At 40.6% G+C, this 10,660-nt stretch overlaps 1 pseudogene; it reads left to right on the top strand.

The window, feature by feature from the left end:
- Positions 1–1,801: 1,801 nt before the first annotated feature.
- LOC148031497 (uncharacterized) lies at positions 1,802–2,772 on the top strand (annotated as a pseudogene).
- The last annotated feature ends 7,888 nt before the right edge of the window (positions 2,773–10,660 follow it).

The raw sequence follows: 10,660 nt of genomic DNA, 5'->3' as shown, positions 1-10,660 counted from the left end.
TTCTGTCATGCTAGGAAGAGGTCCCAAAAGGCCTATCTTGCAACTGTGAAAGAAGAAGAAGACCATGGACCAAAAGATGAAGAAGAAGATGAAGATGAAGACCACCAGGATCGGAAGGACAAGACTCATCAGTCCTTCTACTCTCATTACTCTGATAGACTGTTTTAAAAGCCTTGTACTTCCTTGCCCTAATGCTTCCTGCCATAAGCTTTGTAAACTCCTCATGTAACTTGGCATTACAGTCCCTGTACACTTTGTGAGGCCTCTGTTACAACCTCTGGATGTCCATCATGTTTTGGTGCCCACACTTAGCCTTTTCTGCGACAGCCTCTGGTGTCTACCATGTTTGTGGTGTGTCCACACTTTGCAAGTGGTTCTCATTACAGCATCTACACACTTTGTGCCTTTCTAGTTGTGATTGAGGAGGGGTGTTGAGATTCAGCAATCACACTCACTAAACAACCTCTTCATATGGAGCTTCAGGGCTAAGGACATGCAGGCTTACCTATCCCATGTGCACTGTGTTGCCTACTGCAGTTTCCTACTTTCCTATAAAGCATTGTACTTGCTTCCTTTTCTTAATGCAATGATAGTACTCTTTTCTTTTCAGTGAAGTGTCAATGTCATTGTCCACATACACAAGATTGTGTTTATGAGTCCAAGTCTCAATCTTGGGACCTAATTCACTTGTGTCACGAACAGTGTCTTTGTCTTCTCCATCATGAGTCCACACTTCTCCTTCCATCCACCATAACTCACTGCCATGCTCTAGATCCCGCATGTTTCTCAACAGACTTTAAGGCCTATAGATTATGGGATTTGGATGCCCAACAAGTCATACATAGCCGTCATGCTATCTTGTATGAGACGTAGACACCTCTCAGGCCTCTTAATGAGCATTCAGTTTGCTTTATGGTTGATTTTACAGTAGCTACAGTGCCATTACAGCAAGCTGTTTATGCTGAAAATGAGGCACTTATTAGCCTAGATGAAGTAGCTATGCATAGCAGTGAGGGTCAAGATGTTGGTGGTTAGTTGCTAGACCCCTTGCAGGCTCATGAGAGCCATTTTCTTGTAGTTTTGTAGGCTAGACAACCAGCCATATGTCAGTCTTCCACTTCGCTGAGGCCACATGTAGTCTTGAGACCCCATTGGGGATATTGGCTCTCTTTTAGTGATTGACTCTGGAGAGTTTAATTACTCTCCGTTGTCTTGTATACGCTATGGTGATGCTATGCGCGACTCTGATGCTTTACAGCCGTGCACTGATGAGTTGTGCTTGCTTCATGAGAAGCATTCTTGGGTTGCTCCATTGTATGGAGCTGTGGGATTACTTATCTCCTAGATGTCATGGACTTGAGGATGCTTGACTCTTCTTTTGCAGATATTCTCGACACTTCTTGCACAGCTCACTTTCCGATTGGGTGTTCGGTGAGATGCCATGATTCCTCACCTTGTCTTTTTTTTTTCTTTTCTTTGTTTTCACTCCCCAGCCACATTGGCCTTTTAATGGGAGGTTGTTGGGGTAAAAGGCCTATGGGCTTGTCCGTGCCCATTCTTTATTCATATATAATATAATAGTGCAATAAGGTTGTCAGTTCAGTTGGACAGCACCTACATTGTGTGTGCTCTTCTCTCTCGCATCTTCCTCTTCTCCTTCTCCACTGCCATTGCATCCCCTTCAATGTGGACACATCTTGCTTGGAGTTATTTGGTCAATGTTTTTTATTAGATAGATTGAACTCTCCTCTAACAATGTATCTCTATTCTAACATATAGTTGTTTTAAATATATAGATACGATGAGTGACCACACCCATAAAGTGAAGTTGGCGATCATCAAGACTTTGCTACGAGGCATTGGACTTTCTAGAGATACATTGTCAGAGGCCATGGCAGATTATGTGGACATGGATGATGCTAGTTTAGATAGCACCATCGAGATTCTTGGGATATTCAGTATGCTCATACATCTTGGAGAGGGTACATCCTCCCAACCACATGTAGGAGTGGATACTTTTTCTCATGCACACTTTATAGAGCATCCGTAAGCTTCTTGATTGATAAAATAGTAATATCATCCTTTTTTTACATATAGAATTCTTAATATATATATCCTTTTGATGTCTTTGTTTTCTTGGGACTCCTATCCCAGGTACATCACATCACGAGAGTCAGCAACTTACTCCTGATGTACCTCCTTCTACTCAAGTGACACCTGATTCACAAGCTAGTGGTTGTCAGTCTTGTAGGTATATCTTTTATGGCGATTATGGATGAAATATCAAGTAGTTTTTAAGAACTCGCATCTCAATGTATTGTATGTTTGTATTGGATGTAGGCGTCAGTGCGGCAAAGTAGCACACCACCAGCCTGATCAATTGGCGAGACACCACTAATGCCCCCACTAGTACCAATGCACACGTGCACTGGCACTTTGGGTGTCTCATGTGACATCATGCCTAACGGGGGTATCCTTGAGGTTGGAGCCGGCATCGCATTCAAACGTCGAATGAGAGACCTCTGCATGTCTTATCTACAGTGAGTTCATGTACCATGGGGGTAAGTATTATTTAACATAAAGAATATGAATTACAATTTTTTATTTGAATTACTAATTGACTTTATTTTGCAATGCAACGATCAGCTTGAGGATGACAAGAAATATGTCATCAACACACTAGAGACGGAGTTTGGGACAGGATGGAGTCGGAAGTGGTTGCTTAAGAAAATGTGCACACTCATGAGTCATCAATGCGACAATGCACGATAAGTAGAGAGAGAGAGAGAGAGAGAGAGAGAGAGAGAGAGAGAGAGAGAGAGAGAGAGAGAGAGAGAGAGAGAGAGAGAGAGAGAGAGAGAGAGAGAGAGAGAGAGAAATGAAACAAAATGAAATGCTATATTCACATCTTCAAAAGGCCAAAATGACCTATGAGACCAAAAAGTTACGACTAGAGAGCTCTGATACCAATGTCAGGTAGAACAGCAATATTGATCATTTGCTACAAAACAAGCATGAGATCATACATATCTGTGGTCTCTCCATCTACATCCATGAGGTGGCTGACGAGCATGGGGCCCATACTACTACCGCATACATCAAAGCTGGGGTGACCATAGTGTCATAGAGAGAGAGAGAGAGAGAGCAGGACTAGAGTAGCAGATGGGTAGTGTGGGGGGGAGTACTCCAGCTAAGGGTATTGTGGGTACTCATTGAGGGTGCTGCTAGAATTGCGACTAGGAAACGATAGAAGATTGCTAGCTTCGATGGTCTACTTCTAGGCCAAGTCGATCCAGGAAACAATACTTGATTGCGGGTACTGAAGGTTGAGATGTTGATAATGGAGTTGAAACGCGAGATAGAAGCCTTGGTAGAGGAGGGGAATCGAACCCCGATACAAACATTCTTTCAATGAACTTGAAGATAAGATTACCATGGACACAGCTAGAGAAAGAAAAACGAGTCTAAGGGGAATCGAACCTCGACACTAGCCATATGAGGCTATCACCATGAGACTCCCCATCACCCACCCTTGTTAGTAAGTTTTCAAAAGAATAAAAATCATGACTTCATAATTAATTATTTTGAGATTAAATCTTACTGCACATAGGTTGATTTGTGAGTTGACACATAAGACTAATAGTCCTCAACATGAGTTGGTAGAATGTAAGGCTCTTTTGTTTCATGCAATAACTTTGAGGAGTCGACGGGACCAAAATTCAGACAGTTCTCTTTTTATTGTGGCATTATTGCCTTTATACTTGGCATGAAACCAATCCACCTGTCAAAATACATGAATCAAATCTTTAGAATTATGTATAGCTTCAAGAAATCTACATGTCATTGTTGCATGAAGAGAGATTTCATTTACTTGTTTGAAGATATGATATGATACTTCATAAATTTTGACTATGGTTCCCACGTAACCAAGTTCACTGTCGACAATATTTGTGTCTCTTCTTGAACTTGCACATGATAATTGCTTGAAAGAGGCATTAATGCAAGAAACTTGAGTTAGATGTAAGTCGTCAAAAGCTTTTATCTGAAGATGTTGTCCATATGCCCACATGTTGGTATACATTTGAGCCTAGACCAATAACTAAATTATTTAAAAAAATGAAATTTGCTTGTTTAGTTCAGAGTTTTCAAAAATCCCAACAAGTTACATGTCTTTCACACTCGATCATAAACTCTCTCTGTTCCGTTCAGATTGGCTCATGATCACTAACCGCCCGTTGCATATGGGTGTATAACCAATCCATGCAAGTAGGTATGTCTATGTTGTTATTTACATTGGTTTGACATCTGGATCTCCTCTTTTTATGTCTGCCAACTCATTTTCTTGCAAGTTCCTTCTCGTACTCATCAGCGAATTGTTGCATGCATTCGTTATTATAGACAATGAAAGTAGAAATATCAAATTTATCTTGGACCTTAAGTCGAAAAGGGACTCCCTTACCGGACAGTACCTCATCTGACATGGTAGAAGATGACTCATTTGTTCATATGCGTGGAGCTTCAGAATCAGTTTTCTCAAGGTATTCACAAATGTAATGCATGCATTCTTCAAGCATCCATCCCTTTGCCATAGAACCCTCTGGTTTTACTTTTTGACATACATAACCTTTCAATACTCCCATAAATCTCTTGGCCCAAAACATCCATCGAGTGCTCACAACACCATCAAGCTCTATCTCGTCCACTAGGTGGATTAGAAGATGAACTTGGATATCAAAAAAGGAGGTTGGAAGTTCCTTTTTCATTAAACAAAGAAGCTCTATACATTTATGCTTCTTTTGTGGAATCGACCCTTTGGCAATCTCTTTAGATGTAATCCATCTATCAGTGAAAGAAATAAGATATTAGAGATGTTTTTGAATTAAGATGATATCAAATAAAATTTTATATAAAAAACTAACAAGCGATAAATACCTTGCAAGCAGTCCAAGGTGATATATTACATATCGGACTCCTCTTGTAGTACATCCATCAATAACAAGGGGTAGAACATGCTACATACATGATTAATCCGATCAACAAAACATGAAAGAAAATAAATACTTACAAAGATCTAGATAGATTTACATTCACAAAATTATGCCAATCATATAAAAGGAAAGAAGGATGTGCATGGAATTCAATAATTATCACAAATACAAAACATTTAGGGACAATAAAAGGCAATTATCAAATTAAATTAGAGACAGTAGAGAACGTTGTCACGAGATTCCATGCCCATGGTTTAAAAACAAAGCTTTTATCCTTTACATGTATCACTTAGTCACTTGTATCCTAGACAAGCTACATAAAGACTTGCCTAGTGCAATAAATCTTAAACACCTAAGTCCACCAACATGACACAATATAATCATCATGGGTCCTTGACAAGATGATTAGATTTTGGTTACTTACTCTTATCCTTCCTTGCATTGCATACATGAAGTTGGTACAAGTTCTATTAGTCATGGAATATTAAAAATTTGGTCATGAGCAGATGACTTGGTAGGTCCCCTTGGGAAGCCTATGATGAGGTTGTGTACTTATGATATTCAAGAAATACAAGTGTATTGACAAGAAAAGTCACAAAGAAGATGGAGTTGTCTAAGTTGGCTAAGTGTGGGACATTGTGTTTACCATAGCCTTGCTTATGTGATCTAGATGTGGTTCATTTGAAAGACATGAACCTTCCACTTTTTGCACCACATTTTATGGGCTCAGGATGAAGCTCATACACTACCACAACGAAGGAGATGACACCATGCAACCAGAAGCAACTTCAGAAGACTCTACTTGACATGTAAGTACCTCTCTTTCCATGCATTGATGAAAATGGAATGCCACTCTTGGTTGTGAGAAATAGGGTAAATGTGTATAAAGAAGAGGGCAGTAGCCCATTCATAGGGGGGAAATTCATGCTCATTGAAGAAGAAAGAAGGAAGCTTTGAACATTGTTTGTGTCTATGTCTATGAAGTAGCAACTCTCTCCTATCAAGTGAGCCTCTTGTTCCACTTCTTGATCTTTATTATCAAGGCTTGTGGGCTGAACTAAAAGGCCCAAGCTTGCTCTTTTATGGGCTGAATCTCTGTTTTACAAAGCACCTCTTGTAGGGTTCAAGTGATACATGAATTTGTGGAGAAGAAGAAAAGGGCAATGCCTTGTGTACCTAACTCTTGATATAGACTCTCTTCTCTATCAAGAAGAGATCTTTGGGAGACATAAAGCTCTAATTTTGGACTGTCATATGTAGCCCAACACTCTCTTTTTTTTGGGGTTGAATCATGTCTCTTTGTTGCTCCCTTTCAATTCTTATGGTTTATGAAGAGAACATACTCTACTTTCACTTGTAATTGCTGCATCTAATCACTATTGCCTTGAAAGGGCATTGAAAGTACTCTTTGGGAGATTATTTGTGACATCTTGGATTATCCTTGGCAGCCCAAAATAGGGTATTCATGGGCTGAAGCTTAATTTGTGATCCTCTTCTTTAATCTTGGTAAAGCATGGGCTGTTCTTGGTTCTCATGAGTGACTACAAGCTATACTCTTTGTAAGAAAGTTTCAAGTACATCTTTTGCCACTATTATGTGATACTTTTGGCCACTTCTTCTCAGCCTAAAATAGGGTATTTCAGGGCTGAAACTTGTAAGCATAGATTCTTCTTCACCTACAATCATTGCAAGTACAAGCTAGACTTGTAATTCCCTCTACATAGTATCTTACTCCCTCTTCATTCAAGGGAGGATTCAAAGAAGTCTTTTGGTGATTTCTTGCCATGCTTTGGAATTAATCTTGGCTGTCCATAACAATAAATCCATAAATTGAAGCTTTTATGTAGCTGTTATATTGGCAGTCTTTATCTTCAACCTCTATCTTCATTGTACTAATTAGTTGAAAAGAGAGAAAGTATCTTGTAGATATTCTTCATGCCTAGGCTGAAATAGGCAGCTATATTCATAGGCAAGGAAGGGCAAGACTCTTCTTGTATCAATTGAAGTTGTACTTCTATTTGCAATTCATCCATCTTTGTGACTATAAGTTTCAAGCTCTTAATCCATTTATTCAATCGTCTTATGTATAAATTTGTCTTTTCAAGATAAGCCAAAGTATATGGAAAACTGAAGGTTGTGAAGTTCTTGTAACATCCCCCCCCCGGGTGCATAAGAACCCCCCTTTAAATTTTTTTAAATTTTAATTCAAAATTTTTTAACTCTCCCTCTCTCTTCCCGTTGACAACATGTCAGGGGGAGACAAAGAGAGAGAGAGAGAGAGAGAGAGAGAGAGAGAGAGAGAGAGAGAGAGAGAGAGAGAGAGAGAGAGAGAGAGAGAGAGAGAGAGAGAGAGAGAGAGAGAGAGAGAGAGAGAGAGAGAGAGAGAGAGAGAGAGAGAGAGAGAGAGAGAGAGAGAGAGAGAGAGAGAGAGAGGGGGAGTAAAGAGAGAGAGAGAGAGAGAGGGATCGCGTAAGGGACAGAATTCGCCTGCAAAGGGAGTTCCCTTGCGGGAGGGAAGGATTGCCAGTTGCAGGGAATTTCAGCACACCCTCCACCTGCCCTAGCCCTGATTGCGATGGCCCCAAAGCACCACACAAGAGGAGCACATGTGGGAGTAAGAGGGGCACATGTAGGAGTCCCCACTTGAAGCACGAGAGCCGATAATACCCCTCCTGTGGAAGTTTAGGTTCCATCAAATTCACCCTTTTTGTTTCCGCATGATATGGGCGCTTTAAATATAAATTCGCATAGGGAAAACTTAGTTGCATTATTAGAATTCTTTGTTTCAAAAAGATCATAGGAATATTCAGGAAAGTTTTAAATCGCATCACACGATACTTGTAATTCCGAACCCTCTATGTGAAAGGTTGTGTATTTAGAAATAGTTTGATGGCATGAGTATTGATGGCTGTAGGAGAGGGTTTGAATATGATAAACCCCTCCCTATTTGGCTAAATCACATAGAGTACATCTACATTGGTTGTTCACACTTTAAAAAATATATATTTTTAAAATTGAAAGGGACTTTATACCTTCCCCTTCTATGTGGATAGATATGAAATCAATCCCCCATATAAACTTGATTACTAGGCTTGAGATAAGCCTTTGATTTTATGAATGTAAAGGATGTTTGCTTGTCTTGGGAAGAGGAGTGTAATCCCGAGTTAAATATGAGAGAGAAGTTGGAATCACAAAGTGAGGGATAAAGACTTGAATTGGTAGATAAAAGAAGGAATTTTTGATGATGATGATTCTTATGCATGTATAGAACCCATGGACTAATAATGATGACTCCACCAATTAAACCTCTACTCTAATATCAATGTTGTTGAATAGATCCTTAAACCACAAATTGATGACCCAATTGCACAAATCAAAATTGCACACTAGAGGAGAATAGAGAGGAGAGAGAGGAGAATAGAGAGGAGAGAGAGGAGAAGAGATGAGTGAAGTAGTAGACTAGTTGTTGTTCACATTGAAGGAGGAAAAGAAGACCTAGGAGGAGTTAATAAATAATTGAAGGGAGTTCATCTCTTCTGGGTACACAACCAACATGTATGCTCTCATATGATCTCTATTCTTCCTTACCCATATTTTCTTGGGACTATCTTGAAGGCACACTTTTCTTTTTTGTGGTTCTTCTCACCATGTAGGCCTCTTGACTTGAAAGAGACTCCTCAATCAAGTAGGACACTATGCATTGTTTGCCCTTAGCTTAGACTACTTGAGATCTTGAACTACCTACAAACCCTAACCCAAAGAAAAAGGGGAAACAAGTAACCTTGCTTGCCAAGCCCTTGAAATCTTGCCAAGTCGCGAACGATCCAGGATCGAATGTTGGGAGCATTCGGGAAGAAGGAATCACACCTTAGTAGTTGATCATACGAATGACCACTGAAATCATTGTGATTGTACACTTAGGTACATTGTTTGAACTTCTTTGCTCAAGGAACTAAGTCAAGGCAAAGCACTTAATGCTTTAGGTTAAAAGCCTGGAGGGAGGGGCTGGTTTAGTTACCTCCGACTGCCTGCCTGGCCCTATCCAAGGGGGTTGTTAGCTATGCCAAGTACATGGACCAAACCCACCACGAGAGGTCTCTCTGTGGGTGCTGCTTGGAGTGGGAGGATGCTTGGGTGCTAGGGGAGCTCTGGTTGTAAATTCCTTGCCTCCGGATCCCGTACAAGAGGTTGACGTGACTGGAGATGGGATCTCAAGGCCCGTATACTAGTCTATGGGCAAAACTTGGAGCAACGATCCTGTTGATTGCTGGGATAGCCTTCGGACAAGATACTTGATGTATTCCAAGATTATGATAAATAAAGATCAGATATTTGAAAAAGAAATTTTCTTGACATTGTTTCTTTTTATGTCAGTGTCTAAGTTGCGTGAAGGAACCTGTGTTTAAATTGATTAATTAAGGAAGCTGCTTTTGCAAGTCAAACATAATGTGGTAGGTAATTAGATAACTAAGCAACTTGAGGAAAGTGCGGCGGATGTGACTTGGGTCTATCTTACGGAAGGGTGGTCCTGGTTAGCTGGGAATGTTTCTCAAAAGACTGATAATGATACTGTGAAGACCTAGAGTTAGTTGAGTTAGAATCCCGATTTATGCTGTTTTAGGGGAGCGGAATGGGACTATGCCTTATGGGTAGAGAGGTTGAGCTTCGCATCCCTCTCGTTTCCCATTCTCCATGAACCAAGTGCAGCATAAATCCGCTTCAACTCTATTGTTCCTATGTAAAGTGGTTCATCTGGAGCTCGAGGCTAGCTACTTCCTAGAGACTTGGCTGATAGGAAAGAAACCCTGACTTCAGGTCAGGGTCCTAAGTGGGAATGGCCAGATACTTCCGCTTTGGGGCAGACTCGGGAAGACCTAGATTGTAAACCCTGTGACATTCCTTGCAAGTGCAAGGTGGCGCTTTCTAAACTCCCTTCCCGATGGGCTGCTAAGACGTGCCCCACAAGTGGTTAAGCAGACACGTTACAGTTAGTATCAGAGCGAACCAATGAGATCTAAGGATTATAAGGAAAATTAATGGAGGAAAATAAAGGAAATAAGGGGGGTAAACAAGGGAGGGTGAGTAGAATAGAGCAGTGTTTTCTATTGAAAACATTTATTTACTCACTTATGGATGCTGGGTTGCAGAGTCACGAAGCATGGAGCAAGTTCTTGGTGTTCCCGATCATGTTCATGACTGCAATGCATGCTTCGAATTATCATCAGAGGCTTGCCATGATGAATACTCTGGACTGCATATCTATAATCCTTCACCCCTGTATGTGGAGAGGAAATGGATGGGAGACTCAGGAATATACTACATAGCAGCCCATGGACTCGCGTACCTTCATACCAACTTGAAGAGAATGATGTGGATGGAGGATTTAAAGATCGTGAAGTTGTTCATCTTTGTCCAAGCTCTCGCGTAAATGCAACTTTGCATTTTAGCGGTCGGCAAGTCAAGCAGAACAAGTATGTTTATGAAGAAGTAACCCAGGTGATCTCTGCCGACAGAATCAAAGTGTTAGGGCACTATGCGAATAACGAGTATCAAAGGAAGGGATACCCCAAGCTTCCTATGACTTACCGTTTTTTGAAAATCCACGACCCCACTCCCTATTATTATTCCCTCCCTGTAGCCGATTGTAACACAATCCTATTTTTCCCAAACTG

Source organism: Lygodium microphyllum, chromosome 9, assembly GCF_053477565.2.
Source record: "Lygodium microphyllum isolate KBCC chromosome 9, Lygodium_microphyllum_v1.1.10, whole genome shotgun sequence".
Lineage (NCBI taxonomy): Eukaryota > Viridiplantae > Streptophyta > Polypodiopsida > Schizaeales > Lygodiaceae > Lygodium > Lygodium microphyllum.
The sequence above is the reverse complement of the archived record's forward strand: the minus strand, read 5'-3'. Positions and strand labels throughout refer to the sequence as shown.